The sequence below is a fragment of the Gossypium hirsutum genome, chromosome A02, assembly GCF_007990345.1.
Source record: "Gossypium hirsutum isolate 1008001.06 chromosome A02, Gossypium_hirsutum_v2.1, whole genome shotgun sequence".
In the NCBI taxonomy this organism is placed as follows: domain Eukaryota; kingdom Viridiplantae; phylum Streptophyta; class Magnoliopsida; order Malvales; family Malvaceae; genus Gossypium; species Gossypium hirsutum.
This window is the reverse complement of record NC_053425.1, coordinates 16,600,556-16,618,290: the sequence shown is the minus strand read 5'-3', so window position 1 is coordinate 16,618,290 and position 17,735 is coordinate 16,600,556.

Below are 17,735 nucleotides of genomic sequence, written 5' to 3'. Positions count from 1 at the left end.
AAGCTCATAAGAGCTTATATCAAGACACTCACGTAAAGCTACATTTGAGTCCGCATTATATGCCGGATCACAACCGATCGAATCATGTAATAGGATGCTCACAAAGAGCTGCGGTAGTATACAACACATGTAAAATCATTACTGATCAAAATGCTTGCAGGAGCTATATATTAGGATGTTCGAGAGGGCTATAACAGGATTGCTCGTCCGAGCAATATTCTGTCCGCAACATATGCAGGATCATATTCAATACGGGAAATCACATATATCCATCGAATTTCATTATTCAAATGGAACTTAACATTTTCAAGACTTGATTGAATATGTGATTATTTCATTTATTTATAAAATTTAAATATTTCATACAATCAGATACCTCATTCAATTCAAGATGAAAATAAAGACAATTTGGTTACACGAACTTACCTCAACACTTGTTTATAAATAAAAATCTACTAATCTGAAACTTTTTTCTTTTCATCGATCTAGCTTCAAAGTTAAGTTGTTCGAATCTAATTAAGCTTGATTAGTTTCATTCCTCTCTCCTTGGGTTTCCATGTATTTTTTTGGAAGAAGATGATATAAAATGATATTATTTATTACTTATTAATTTATTATCTTTTAATTTTTCTCATTTCCAATTTAGTCATTTTCTTTTTCTAAATTTCCATGTATGAATCATCCAAAAATATCTACTAACTTTTCTTTAATGGTCTAATTACCATATAAGGACCTCTTATTTTGAATTCCATAGCTATTTGATCCTTCTAGCTACTAGAATTCAACTTTTTCATTTTATGCAATTTGGTCCTTTCCATAATTAAACACATAATTGGTAAAATTTTCTTATTAAAATTTTCATATAACATTCCTATCATAATATGGACCATGCAATAATATGAAAATAAATTTTCTTTCTGGCTCGAATTTGTAGTCCCGAAACTACTGTTCCGAGTTCACTGAAAATTGGTTGTTACAGTCTACTCTTGTAGTACACTTTTTAGTCTTGCTTTTGCAAGTGATTTTAGGGCTTGTTTTGTTGTTGCCCTTTTTAGTTTGGTGGATGCTCGATTATTTTTTTTATTTATGCCCATCGCTTTGGACTATCCGGGCTTGATTTCCTTATTGTATTAAGTGCTTGCAATCACTCCAAATATGTTGTTCTTGTGTTGTGACAGAGTCAATTGTCAACCTACCATAATGTTCTATTGATTCTGATACTGAAGTCTTTGTTGTGTTGGCAGAGCTTGTACTTCACCGCCTACAACAATTTTTTTTTAATTTCCCTTTGAAAAAATTTAATCAACTTCGCTTTCCAAAATATTTCAGTTTTATAATTAGAATTCTGATTCAACAAATCAAAATTAAAGAAAAAAAAAGATTTGTGCTAAATCGCAGTAATTGAAAAGTTAGCTCAAGAGAACCCCATGTGATAACATGATGGTTAAGGTTGCTCACTGCTCTAGGTGTGGCCTACGTTCGAGTTGCGCTAGTCGTGTTAATTGTTTGGGCTTTGCCCCGTTATTATAATCCATAAATAAATAAATAAAAAGACAGGTGAAGAATTTGAGGGGATGTCAAATTAGGGAAGGAATTCAATAGATTTGTCACTTTATTTATAAAAAATACTATAAATGATTAAATATATTAAAATTTTTAATTCAAATATTATCTATACTGAAAAGAATTTGACTGGACTATAAAATTATAAAAATATTTTATTTTTTTAGATTTGTGAAAATAATTATGTAATATAATTATTAAAATTGTAATAAATATTAATTATTATCTTGGTTGACATGGTAAAATTAAGAAAAGTGGGTTTAAATCTCATCTGTTTGTTTAATATTTTGGGTTTAAATCTCATCTATTTATAAGCATGTATTTTTTTTTTTTTTTTTGAATTTTATATAAAATAATAAAAATACCCTTAAATTAATTTTTATTGCTTTGTTAAAATATTTTTTTTGGGTAATTTAACAACTGAGTTATGACCCAATTATAAGTAATACTAATTCAATCAAAATCTTTAAAGCAACAAATATATTTTGAAGGTAATTTTTTTTTTGAAATTTCTATATAAAATCTAAATACGTACAATTATATTTAAACCCAAAATATATAATCTTTAACTTCACTATTTTAACTAATATTATATTTGATTTTCATAAATTTATTACATAAAATATTTCAGGTGTGTATTTAAAATAGATATCAATAATATTTCACTTTGCATTCAAATTATAATAGATGACACAGTTGAATTTCTTAATTTCTAAAAATTAATATTAACATATATTTTTTTGGATGGAAATAAGAAATGAAAAATACATCAAAACTAGCCTAGAAGTAGCCAGAGCATTGCAGTCTTTTTCCAACGCCCATCCATAGCAAGCAAATGCATGTGTAATACAAGTAACGAAGTTGTAGAAAAGAAGAAGGGCATATCATTGGACAGGATGTCTTAACCAACGGAGCCTTAAGACGGTGTTGCCGTGGAGTTAACCCTTTCCAATCTCCAGTGGCCGCCACCTCAAATATTTTCATGGTGCAAATATTATATAAAAAAGAAAGTGGGCAGTAAACTAGACTTGTATCTGTGGAGTCAAACCAAAGGGCACCGCTTGACTTGTTCTCGTGAATATCCAACCCTTTGCCGCTTTGCGTTTGAAAAATCAAATGATGAGTAGTGTCCTTGCTTATTGGAGCATATTAGGTTAGTTCAAAAAGTCTTAAGAGATCATGGAAAAGACATTTTTGTGTGCGTGTGTTTTTAAAGAGCTCGTATGGTTGTTACTAACTATATGTATAATAATATGTATGCTAGGTGGAAGTCAAAAGGCAATGACAAACCCATGAATGGGGAGCAGATTTGATTCGTTAATAATTAAGAGACCAAGAAGAGTAGTTGTCGTTTGTGTTGTATTTTGTAGGTTTGACAATGGATTTTGTTTCCTTCTCTGTTGGTTGGCTAATGTTAGACTTGTCCTCACTTAGATCCGATATGTACTGGAAAATGCTAGATTTAGATTGCAGTTGACGAAAATTATGTTTTATATGTGCTAAGCTAAATCCGTGAATCTGAAAACAAAATTATGTGAATGATTTTGGGGCCCTTGAGTTATCCTATGAATTCTGTACAATGAAAATGCAATTTTAAAATCGGAATTCGTAAATTAAAATATAGAAATTCTTTAATTAATTATGATATTATAACAGTGATTTATCGAGCTATTAAATCGAGAAAATTATTAACAAATAGTATATAAAAGATGTTAGATGAGAGATTAAACTAGGACTTATAACAGTTTGATGATAGTGAGAATCTATACTAGTATTAATGTAAGAAAATAGGTCAACGATCGGCTAGGGTAGCGGTGATCTAATTCACTAAGATAATAGTAGGGTTTTCTTTTTCTTTTCTTTTTTTTGTTAAATTATTAGCCTAGTATAGTAGCTTATTAAACTCCATCCATTAGAAATTGAAATGATTAAGTTTCATTAATGTAACCATTGATGAAGGTTAGTAACTTAGAGAAAGAAATTATGACAACTATGTTTAAAATAAGTTTAGATCTTGTTATAACCATGGGAGGAGTTGTTGATACATGATTAATTATGTGATATTAATGACCAAATTGTAAAGAATGAAATTTATTAGATATAAATACTATGGATTGATAATTTGAAGTCCCTAGAGAATAAATACGATGTAAGATCCTGTTCGATCAAGTAAATATCGAAATACGCGCATTTTGAATATTAAGATTAAAAAGGGACTTAAGTGTAAAAAATGCAATTATATTTAATTGTTGATTATATTATATTTGTAAATAAATTATAGTACGTAATTGATACGAGATTAGAATATCGAGGATCAAAAATGAAACTGAGCGTCAGATAGCGATATCGATTTATACTAGTATAATTAGTTTTCTTTACATATAATTACCAAATAGCTAAAACATAAGAAGGTTAGCTATGCTTTCGACGGGATTAAATATGAAAAATGAAATAATAAGGGTTAAATGGTAAGAGATGAAATGAAAATATATTTTGCTAATTCAATGTGATGGAAATGTATAGATAATAAATAGAAGCTAAGCATTAAGTAGAACAATACATACTATGACGAATTTAATTAGATTGATATCATAATTGAAATGGATTGTACCAAATTTATTTTAAATGACTATATTAGTTCTCCTTGAATTAAGGTGCCTGTACGATTAATTATACAAGTTTATTTGTGTTTAAATTATAAAAATTGCTTATGCTTGAATTTGTTAATTGAAAATCACCTTAATTTATGTTTTAATATGTAGTTAATATAATTTTATAATATTATTATCAAACATGATTCGAGGTACATATATATTTAATTATTGATACAATTAAGATATGTTCAAAATATGTACATAAGTATATGGTAAAAATGATTTGGTATATGTTCAATTGTGTATTTGTGGTAATAATTGATATTAAAATACTATCTATGTTATATTGTGCTTGAATGATAATTGGTAAAGTACTTTGTTTTATTAATGGTGTTGGATAGAATTGCGAGTATAGTGGACATGTCATAGGGTTTGTTTTGATAGGTGAGAGATTTAACATTGACCACGTATCATATTATGATAGTTCTCTAATTCTTTGGGAGTCGAGAACATATCACCAGCTAAAATTCTCTGAGAGTACTGTTGGAAAATATGAACATCGCATATATAATAACGGTAATTACATGTTATTATTTACTATCATGATAGGTTAGCCTAAATTAAAATGATCTAATTTGGTTAGAATTTTATTAGGCTTTAATTATTAAATAAAGTATGGGTCAAATATGTGTAGATACTCTAGTAATTGAGTTCTAATCAAATTCTAATTAATGATGGGTTAATTAGGAATTGATTAGAACTAATATGCCAAGGTTATAAATATTAGGGTTATTGTCCCTAAATTATACACAAGATATCTTTTCTAATATCTCATCATTAGGAAAGAGAGAGTAGATGTTCTTTGAATTTCTTGTGTGCTAATTTGGAAGATCAAATCCCCAAGATCCAGTAAAACTTCAAGGAATCCATAGATTCAGGTACGCTTCCGCATCTAGTTTTGTTCTTGATTTATTCTTGATGATTTGACATGATAGATCCTGATTTATTCAGTTTTATTTTTAGATTTATTTTTACAAATCTAACAAGTGGCATCTGAGCCTCGTTATATTAAATCATTGAAAGTTGATTCAAGTTCTTCTTTTGAATAATCGATTCATGAAATTTTATGGGTTTATATATTGATCTTTGAAGGTTTATATTAAAATAAATTTTTTTAAGATCTTGATTATCTTGAATTCATCTTAAAATTTTAGGGTTTTGTTTTAATTTTTTAATTTGAATGATTTTCGAATTGATGAATTCAATTATAAAAGTTTTTTCGTTTTAATCTTTTTCTTGCGATTCAATTGTTTTCTTTATTCATGATTTGTGCTACTGTATTTGCAAAATCATGTTTCTGTCACTCTGTGCCTTTCTTTGAAAGCATTATATATTTTTTATTTTTTTAATTGTATAAGGAATTTATTTTGATGTTAAAAAAAAGGGTTAACAAATACACATGGCTTAATTCTTTAATATATATTTTATTATATAAAAATATATAATATATACATGCTTTGATTGGTTTAATGCATGTTAGTTTTGGAAAATTATATAAATATATATGATTATCTTTTAATTTGATTGAAAGATGAAATTAAGGTAAATATTTTGAAACAAATAAATTCAGATTTTGGCTTTTAATTAAGGAAGTCTAATATTTTAAATAAATTAGTTGAAGCAAAATACCACTAAAGTGACATCTTTTGTGTAGATTAGCTTATTTGAAATATTAAGATGATTATATGTTTTTGTGATTCACACATTTATTAATTAACCCAAAGGTAAGTTAATATTTGGCAGAATTTTAATGACATCTGTGGTGATAAATGTGTGACAATTATAAGGTATTTTATATGAGCAATAAGTTAGTCCAAAGATTAATTCATTGTTTGACATAATTTATTGTCAATGTTTGATTGCTACAACAAGAGTACCGCTTATTGTTAATATTACTGTCCAAAGACTTGATATTAATGTTGTGTTTGGTATCTTGAGATGAGATTAGCCATTATCTTGAATTTATTGTTTACTTATGAATATTGATTTAAGCTTGTTTTTGTTTTATATTCAGCTAATTCATCTTCTGTTGCCATAATATCATCTAATATAAATTCTATACCCATGCTCAATGAGACTAATTTTAAGGAATAGAAAAGGCACTTACTTATAGTGATTGGCTGTATGGACATAGACCTTGCACTAAAGGAAGAACAACCTGCACCTCTCACTGCAGAAAGCAACCCTGATGTTAAGAGGGATTTTGAGAGGTAGGATCGTTCAAATCGCATAAGTCTAATAATCATGAAACATAGCATTCCAGAAGCCTTTAGGGGCACAGAATCTGAAAAGATTACTCAGGCCAAAGGTTTCCTTGATGAAATTGAAAAACATTTTGCTAAAAACGATAAGGTTGAGATGACATCACTTTTGACTTCTTTGATGTCTATGAAGTATAAGGGTCAAAGAAACGTAAAGGAATACTTATGGAGATGTTCCGTACTACTTCAAGACTTAAGGCACTTAAAATCAAACTTTCTGAGGAATTGCTTGTTCTTATGGTTTTGGTATCACTTCCTGCAAAATTTAATCAATTTAAAATTAGTTATAACTATCAAAAGGAGAAATGGACCCTAAATGAGCTCATTTCTCATTGTGTGCAAGAGGAAGAAAGGTTAAAGCATGATAAGTCTGAAAATACTCATTTGGCCAATGCCTTTAAAGACAAGGGTAAGAAAAGAAAATATCTGAATGAAGCTGCTAAAGGTCCAGCTCAAAAAAAACAACAACAAGCTATAGAGAGTTGTTTCTTTTGTAACAAGTCTGGACACGTAAAGAAAGATTGTACCAAATATCATGCTTGGAGTGTTAAGAAAGATATAATTCTTAATTTGGTCTGTTTTGAGATTAATTTAGCTTCAATACCTAGAAACACTTGGTGGATGGATTCTGGTGCTACTACTCACATAAGTGTTTCTATGCAGGGTTGCCTGAGTTACCAAAAGCCAAATGATGGTGACAGACACATCTTTGTGGGTGATGGAAAATCGATACAAATGTAAGTGATTGGGCATTTTAGGTTGTTATTAGGAACTGGTTTTTATTTGGATTTGAAAGACACTTTTATTGTACCATCATTTAGACGGAATTTAGTTTATGTTTGTTCGTTGGACAAATTTGGATATTATTGTTCATTCTGAAACAATCAATTTAATTTGTCTTTAAATTCAAATGTTATTGGAACTGGTTATTTAAATACTTATGAAAACCATTATTTGCTAGAAACAATTGCATCATATAATGAAACCTTTTATGTAGAATCACGTCGTATTAAACACAAATTAAATTAGAAAAATTCAGCATCATTATGGCATAAGCGCTTAGGTCATATCTCAAAAGTTAGAGTTGAACGCCTTGTGTCTGACAGTATTTTAGAGTCCCTTTAGAGTTGAACGTGTTGTGTCTGACAGTATTTTAGAGTCTCTTGACTTCACAGACTTTGATGTCCATGTCAGTTGCATTAAAGGAAAATAGAACAAAACCAAGAGATGCCAACAGTTCTTCAAACGCCTTAGAATTAATTCATACAGATATTTGTGGGTCATTCCCTACAGAAACCTGGAATGGTCAACAATATTTCATAACATTCATAGACAATTACTCATGTTATGGGTACCTATATCTCATTCATGAGAAATCTCAGTCTTTGGACATGTTCAAAGCTTATAAAGCTGAAGTTGAGAATCAACTCAACAAAAGATTAAAAACATCAGATCTGATCATGGTGGTGAGTACTATGGTAGATATGATGGTTCAGGTGAACAATGTCCAGGACCATTTGCGAAATTCCAGGACCATTTGCGAAATTCCTAGAGGAATGCGGTATTGCCCCACAGTACACCATGCCAGGATCACTTAATATGAATGGTGTAGTTGAAAGACAAAATAGAACTCTTAAGGATATGGTAAGGAGCATGATTGTTCATTATACCTTACTTGAGTCCCTTTAGGGAGAAGCATTAAAGATAGTAGCTTACATTTTGAATAGAGTACCCAATAAAGTAGTTGCAAAAACACCTTATGAGCTTTGTACAAGTTAAAAGCCTAGTCTAAAGAACTTTCACATTTGGGGATGTCCAACTGAGGCAAGGCCTTATAGGCCACATGAAAAGAAATTGGACTCCAAAACAATAAACAGCTACTTTATTGGCTATTCTGAGCGATCTAGGGGCTATAAATTTTATGATCCCATAATAAGGAATATTTTTGAGACAGAAACTGCAAAATTTTTTGAGGATGTTGAGTTTGGGGAGAGAAATAAGGTTAGAGAAATTGTTTTTGAGGAGGAATTGGATTCTAACTCAGTTCTTACTATCACTTTTGATGATATTCAGGTTCTTATATCTATCATTGATCAAGAAGTGAATCCAGAACCTGTACAAGACAATGTTGAACAACTCCCCATTCAAAATGAGGTAATTGTTCCAAAAGAACAAACTCAAAAACCTCAAAAACAAATGCCATTAAGGAGGTCCACAAGAGAAAGGAGAAATGCTATTTCAGATGATTATATTATATTTCTCCAAGAACATGAGAATGATAATGGAATGATGGAAGATGATCCAATCCACTTTCATCAAGCTATAAAAGTTCTAATTCTCAAAAGTGGATTGATACCATGAAAGATGAGTATAAATCTATACAAGACAATAAAGTTTGGGAAATTGTCCCATTACCTAAAGGTGAAAACCAGTTGGTTGTAAATGGATATTTAAAACCAAGAGGGATGCAAATGGTAATATGGAGAGATAAAGGCGTGTAGCTAAAGAATATACTCAGACAGAAGGTATTGATTTTATAGAGACTTTCTCTCTAGTTTCATCGAAAGACTCCTTCAAGATAATCATGGCGCTTGTTGCTCATTTTGATCTTGAGTTACATCAGATGGATGTTAAGATTGTGTTTCTTAATAGCGACATTGAAGAAACAGTTTATATGGTGCAACCAGAAAATTTTGAGTCGGAAGATTTAAAGAATTTGGTTTGCATATTGACAAAATCCATCTATGGACTCAAACAAGCTTCTCGTCAATGGTACCACAAGTTTCATCAAATAATTATTTCGTTCGGTTTTCAGATGAATAATGTTGATGATTGTGTGTATCACAAATTCAATGGGAGTAAGTACATATTTCTGGTTTTATATGTTGATAACATTTTGCTTGCCGCTAATGATATAAGTTTATTGCACGAAATCAAGAGGTTTTTATCTAAGCATTTTGAGATGAAAGATCTTGGAGACACCTCTTTTGTTTTAGGAATTCAGATACATCGAGATCAATCTCAAGGTATTCTTAGATTATCATAAAAGAGCTATATCGATAAAGTACTCAAAATGTTTGTCATGTAGAGTTGTAGACCAAGTGACACCCCTGTCACTAAAGGAGACAAATTTAGTCTTATTCAATGCCCTAAAAATAACCTTGAAATTCAGGAAATGAAAAATATTCCCTATGCATCAGCTGTTGGGAGTTTAATGTATACTCAAGTATGTACGCGTCCGGACATTGCGTACATTGTTGGGATGTTAGGCAGATATGTAAGCAACCCTAGTATAGACCATTGGATAGCAGCCAAAAGGGTTATGAGATATCTTTAGAGAACAAAAGATTACATGCTTACTTATAAGAGATCAGATCTTTTAGAGGTTATATGGTATTCTGATTTCGCTGGATGCCAAGATAGTAGGAAATCTATATTAGGCTATATTTACCTAATAGCTGGAGGAGCTATATATTGGAAAAGTGTCAAACATAAACTTGTAGCTTCGTCTACTATGGCAGCAGATTTTGTAGCATGCTATGAGGCATCAAACCATGGAATATGGTTGCAGACCTTTGTCACAAGGCTGTGCATTTTGGAGAATGTAGAAAGACCACTCAAATTATTTTGTGACAATAACTCAGCAGTGTTGTGTTCCAATAAAAACAGGAGTTCATCTAAGTCAAAGCATATTGACATAAAGATCCTAGTTGTAAAAGAAAGAGTGAAAAATAGCTAAATATCTATAGAGCACATTGGGACAAACTCCATGATAGTGGATCCTGTAACACCCCTTACTCGTACCCGAGACCGAGACAAGGTATGAGGTATTAGAGAACATAAATAGGGTATTTCTGGAAAATACGGGTCATAAAATTTCATTTCAAAATAAAATCAACCAAAAAAAATCATTTTGCCCTTATCATGGACCTACGAGGTCCAAAACATACATTAGAAGTAATTCGGGACTAAACCGAGAACTTAAAAAAATTCTAAGAAAGTTTCTAGGTTTAAGCCTCACACACCCGTGTGGAGGCAATGCACACGCTTGTGTGCTTTGGGACACGCCCGTGTCCCTTACCCGTATGGAATTTTTAGAATTTATTTTTCATTTCGAACCTACAGGAGTTTTCACACGGCCGAGCACACGTACGTGTCTCTGGCCCATGTCCCTTACACGACCTAGACACACCCGTGTCATCGCTCGTGTCCAAAAACCTGGACATTCTGTTTATGACGTCATCATTCATTTATGGGCACACGGCCAAGGCACACACCTGTGCGCTAGGTCGGGTCCTCTACACGGCTAAGACACACGGCCGTGTCTCTACCCGTATGTTTACTATCATGCATACTGACTTAGAAATTTTCAGTGCAGGGAACACGCGGCCATTCGATACGCCCATAAGGTAGACCGTGTGTCGCACACGGCCTAGACACATGTCCGTGTGTCTACCTGTGTAGACCTTTTTGGAGGCTATTTTCCAAGCCAATGGTCACCCTCAATCACTTACACATTCAAACACACTTTATAACATGCAACATGACATATTTGTGCACTCAACATTCCCCACCATGGCACTCTCACATCTTCATAATGTCATTTTATTGTACATTCATTTGCTACACCATTTAGAGGTATTCTACACTAATTTCATGCATTATTAAACTTGTTTCCATAACTTCAATTTGTGTATTCATGCACATAGTCATTTTAAGATATTAGGTCATCCCTTATCCTTTAGCACCAGATTTATACTTTACCATACATTCATCGATCAACCACACATACATCATTATCATGCATTCACCAAGCAATAACATTCCTACCATCAAAACACTAGCACATGCATACATGGGTAATTAGATTACAACCTAATGATCAAGTATGAGACATATCACATGGCAATTACAAAATGAATCATCATTATCATAGGCATTCACAATTTGGCCAAATAGCATGACACATATCACAAAATGACCAAGTTTCCTATACATGCCATACTCAAAATAATAATTTAACTATAACCAATAGTCTTTTGATAGTGTGATTGAGTACTCTGACAGCTTCTGATCCCCGAGCTAGCTTGGCGGAACTACAAAGGATGGAAAAAGAAAGGGGAGTAAGCATTAAAGCTTAGTAAGTCCACATACAAATAATAGGCAATAGTGGTAAACAATTAACATGTAAAAACATGATAATATATCCATAAAGATTATTCTTTCATTCAAACCTCTTTGCTTACTCATCATATATACATATATACATATATATACTGGCTTATCGTAAACCGATCTTTATTAAGGCATTATTCATAGGTTTAGCATACATACCTGTACTCATCGTAAGTATCCATAACCATACCTTTTTCATGTGTCCTTCTAGGGACTCTCATTACATTCTTTACAATACCCGTTGAACATTCGGAATACTATTGGATACACGGAAACCTTGCACATAAGTGCCTCATATACTAGCATAGCCAAAGCTACCATATAACATGTAACACATCCATAATAAACTCAGACCTCTCAACGAGCTCGGATGTTACATGAATCGCATCCATTATGAACTCGGACCTCTCAACGAGCTTGGATGCTTGCATCCATAATGAACCCGGACCACTCAACGAGTTCAGACTCCTTAGTTCCTAGTGACATGTCACTTGTATCCTAAACTATTCCTAAGGTTCAAACGGTATTTTTCCTCACTTGCATATAGTATCTCCATCATTCTTGCTCATAACGTCGTAAATCACGACCATAATAACATTCATGCTTTCATAACAATCAATAAGCATATAACTCATAATTACAATAAAACATTTATCACATTATATTAAAGCATTTAAAACATACTACCATACCACATTATTTGCATATGCACTTACCTCGGTACAAAACGATAGTAATCGAGCTTAGTCGTCATATACTTTATTCTTTCCTCGATCAAGTCCCGATTCACATTTTTCTTATCTATAATGCCAAATTTAACTTATTTATTATTCACATTATTCAAACGGGTCCATAAATCATACCTTTGAAAATTTACATTTTGAACCCTAAACTTTCATATATTTACGATTTAGCCCCTAGGCTCGTAAAATGAAATGCATGCATTTTCTTGATTACCCAAGCTTGGCTAAACCTTTTCTATGTTCATATCAGCCCATATTTTCTTTTATTTTACATTATTATTACTCATTTTTTCATTTTTACGAACAAGTCCTTCATTTAGGTGTTTTCATTAAAAATCACTTAATAAAAGATGTTCATCATGCATCAAACATTCATATTCCTCCATTAATCATCAAAATACAAGAATTTCATGCATGGGTCAATTTTCATACATGAACCCTAGTTCAAAATATAGCTAGAAATGGGTAGACCATGTGACCGGGACTCAAAAATATAAAGAACATTAAAAATGGGCCTAGGGAACACTTACTATTAAGCTTGGAAATGTTGAAAAAAACCCTATATATGGTGTTTTGTGATTTTCGGCAGCCAAGGAGGAAGATGGACACCCCTTTTTATTCTTTTAATTACCTAATGACCAAAAATGCCCTTAGGGTTTCTCTATCTAATTTTTCCTATGCATGTCCATTTTTGTCCAAAATTATAGAAATTGGTCAAATTTCTAATTAGGACCCCCTAATTCATAATATAAAGCAATTTCATGCTAAAATCTTCTAGAATGCAAGTTTTGCACTTTATTCAATTTGGTCCCTAAAATGCAATTGAACATTTTATGCTTAGAATTTCTTCATGAAGCTTTCACACAAGCATGCATTCATAACGTAAACCTCATAAGAATCATATAATAATTATTTCTATCGCAAATTTTTGGTCTCGAAACCACTGTTCCGACTAGGCCCTAATTCGAGATGTTACAGATCCGCTCACAAAAGGTTTACCACCTAAGGTCTTTCATGAGCACACTGCTCACATGGGTGTTACATTGTTTGAGGATATCATGATTTAGTGGGAGTTTATATTTTATTTGTTTTATGTTTATTTTCAGGCATTTATGTATTTGGTTATTTTTTATCAGAAATGAAGTATTCAGTTTATTCACTTTGTTTATTGTTTTGAAACTGACTTCACTTAAGTTTAAAGAGGACCAATTGGAAATAGACATGTTTAGATCATATTGCATGTAATTTCCATGCTACACATCCATACTTGATCTATGTCATTTGGTTGTGTTAATATACGTGATCATGAATGAATTTAGTTACAATATATGTAACGAAAGTCGTCTTGGTTCTATGTTAACATAATTAATGGACGAGATTGTTCGGAATACCTTTTGGATATGATAGTAAAATTTTGAGCTCATAAGTTATATAATGACATGTAATTATAAAGTAATTAGTATGTATACATGTGGTCCAAGTGGGAGATTGTTAGAAAATATGGACATCACATATATAATTTACTATCATGATAGGTTAGCCCAAATTAAAAGTGATCTAATTTGGTTAGAATTTTATTGGGATTTAATTATTAAATAAAGTATGGGTCAAATATGAGTAGATACTCTAGTAATTGAGTTCTAATCAAATTCTAATTAATGATGGGCTAATTAGAAATTGATTAGAACTAATATGTCAAGGTTATAAATATTAGGGTTATGGTCCCCAAATTATACACAAGATATCTTTTCTAATATCCCATCATTAGGAAAGAGAGAGTAGATATTCTCTAAATTTCTTGTGTGCTAATTTGGAAGATCAAATCCCCAAGATCTGGTAAAACTTCAAGGAATCCATGGATTCAGGTACGCTTCCGCATCTAGTTTTGTTCTTGATTTATTCTTGATGATTTGACATGATAGATCCTGGTTTATTCAGTTTTATTTTTAGATTTATTTTACAAATCTAATGGGTACAAGCATATTCCGGTGTGGTTGGTAAGATCGTTGCATTTATACCCGATTAGCACTTCAGTCTTTGTTGGTGGATTGATCCATCCTTGATTCTAAGTTGATTAACAAGGGTTGTAATAATGATTAAGAAAATGTCAATTATAAATGTTAAATTATTATATGATATAAGCATGATACTAAGATTAAATTGAGTTATATGAAATGAGACGCTAATATTCTAAGGGTGCGTTGATATTTTGACAACTGAAAGTGTAAAACGAAAACTTAAGGGTGTTTTAATAATTAGATATTATGAAATCTTATGATATTACTGTGAAGCTTATGATATAATGATTTTCATCTATGCTACTTAATTTAGTTTCACAATGTATTTATTGATTTCAAAGTATGTAAACATTATTAAGTATTTAATACTCAGCGTACGATTATGTTTGTCTCTGTGCACAAGTTTCGAACAAGTTTTGATTAGATCGAAGTCATAAAGCATACAAAGTAACTCGCTCAACTTAGATAAAATTTATGCCCTTATACATATATGTATACAGTTAATGGCATGTACATAAGTTGTGTCTTATGGTTTAGTGTTTATTTGGATGGCTTTTGGTATGTTTGATAGTTTAGACTTATATAGTCTTATTTGACAAATTTCCAATGCTTGAATAGTGGATTAATATGCATGTTTATAAGTGTTAGTTATGTAAATAACATTTAATTATTTTATTTTTAATTAGTAATAATATATTTTTTTGTTATTTATCTCTTAACTAATTTAAATAAATAAAAAATATAATTATGACACAATATGCGAAGTCATCATTTTTACTAATAGTAAATTTAGCTTCGGCCTACAATATTTTGACTTAACATGTGGCACTTTATAGTTGGCCCAAAATTTTCTTTGTTTACAATAACATGCCTCTTTTTATACACATTACATTTACCACTTAACTTCATTAAATTAAAATAACATGCCTCTTTTTATACATACCATTAATTTGTGCATCGCACAAATATACAAATTAGTAAAATTACATAGAAAAATACTATAAATATTTTAATATTTGACATTTTTATAAGATAAAATGTTTTAAGAAGATGAAATGGATAAAATGTTTTAAGAAGATGAAATATCCAAAAACTACAACATATTAATAGTGACTCATTATAAAATTTATTTTCAACCATATAATCTATAACACCCCAAACTCGACTTAGACGTTATAGCCAAATTTGGAGGAGTTACATCAACCTATGGAAGAACTGTTTTCAATAGGTGTTTAGAAAATACGAGTACGACAACAGTCATTAAAACTATTTGTTCGTTGACAAAAAACACTTGAGAAATTACTTAATTTGTAGCAAAAAAATCTTTTCGGAGTTTTAATTTTGAAAACCGAAATCCATTTTTTTGACTTGAGTGATTTAGCAGTTGCACTTTTGAAAATACCAGTTACCAATGATTTAATAAAAACCCAAAACTTGTCCACAACAAATTACAAATTAAAGAACCAATAGTTCAATAATTACAGAAATTACCGTATTTACATTATGACGAAACCAATCCGAGCTCCCACACGTCGTCCGGTCCTAATTCAGAGGGTTACCTGAACAGTCAAAGACAAGATAAAAGGGGTGAGCTAAAAAACTCAATGTACAACTAAAATCAAACAGAGATCATACAAAACACAATATACAAATAAGGGTAACACAGAGAATTTCATATCAATTACATAACCGGAACGGAGCAAATCAGAGTATCACAGAGGATTTCTTAACAATCACATAAATAGAACGGAGAATGCATGTTTATGCCAATGCAGTTTTTTTCAGAAAACCATAATATAGATTTTTCAAAAACTTCTACCCAACTCCGCTACACACCAAAATAGAATTCCCTAGAACTCATCCACCAAATCACACCAACAGATAATTGTGGACATTGCCACTAGAATTGCAATTAAAACTTCCAGATCATATATATGTGGTCAAGCCACTATTATTACAAACAAGCTGCCAGACAGAATTATGAATAAACCACTAGATAATGTAGATTATTAAACTGTCAGAACTTCCTCCTTTCACATTATCCTAACCCCCATGCAATGTGTCATGGCATGCATATTCAAAATCAGAGCGTTAAGCATGTAGGACATGCTACAGTACAATAATAGAAACAGAAGGCATGGGAGTCCACACTTTGCAGAACAAATTTTTAAAACCTCAAAGGACCATATTAGTATTGCCATAAAGTCACATGCATAGTTATAAAACAGAACCAATATTAAACAAATCAACATATTCAGATAACACATGTTCTCATCCAACGTAATAATATAGAAACGTACCATCAAAATTATAGAACACGGGTCATAACTGAATAAATCACATACCTTAACACATCCCACACCAAAACACATTATACGCTAACAAATCATACTTACTTAGCTTATATCATATCATCAATATGTACATATAATAGTTTATACACTAGCATGTCATCATATATTGAGTTTTATAGCTTAAACCAGATCATACGAACCCTACAGAAGGCCTACATTCGATCCAAAAAGCGTTTATGGCCCTAGGGAAAATTTTGAAATTTTGGCCCACACACCCATGTGGCTTCACACGGGCTATATGTCTGGCTCGTGTGGCCCACACGGCCTAGCACACAACTGTGTAACTCAAGTCGCAGCCTGGCACACAGTCAAATTCCAATCACCAAAGCTGCCAAATTTCAAGCTTGAGAAATTAGCAGACTTGCTATGACTTTTTGGATGGGATCTTGGAATTTCTAGTTGAGACGTCATCATGACATTTGAAAATCTATCTCTTAGCTTTGAAATGCATTTTGAATCACTCGATTTTGAGTTCGGGAGCTCAAGTTATGACTGTTTTAGTGAAGACTATGCAAGCAGAATTTCTGAACGGGATTATGACGAGAATTAAAAAATTTTGGGCTTTTAATTCGAGTTTAAATCATACAGGGTTCAGGGTTTAGGCTTAATTTTTATTATATATGAGCCCAATATTGTATTTATCAGATCTTATTATTTTTATTATTTTATTCTGAATTTTTATAATTATTAAGTATTTTAAGTTATTTAGGAGTTTTATGTTAACAAGAAAATTTAGTTTAAAACTTTTTTATTGTTTAGATTAAATTAGATTTCTAGTATACTTAAGATTTTTATTCCGATTTATTTAGCTAGCCTATATATAGGCTTTTGCATTGTACACAATGGAGTCAATTCATTATTATTTTATTTCTCTTTTGAGTTAATAAATTCTCTCTAGGTTTTTCTTTTCAAGAATTTCTCTTGAGTTTCTTTTAGAATAGTTTTAACAATCTTTTTATATTGTGGG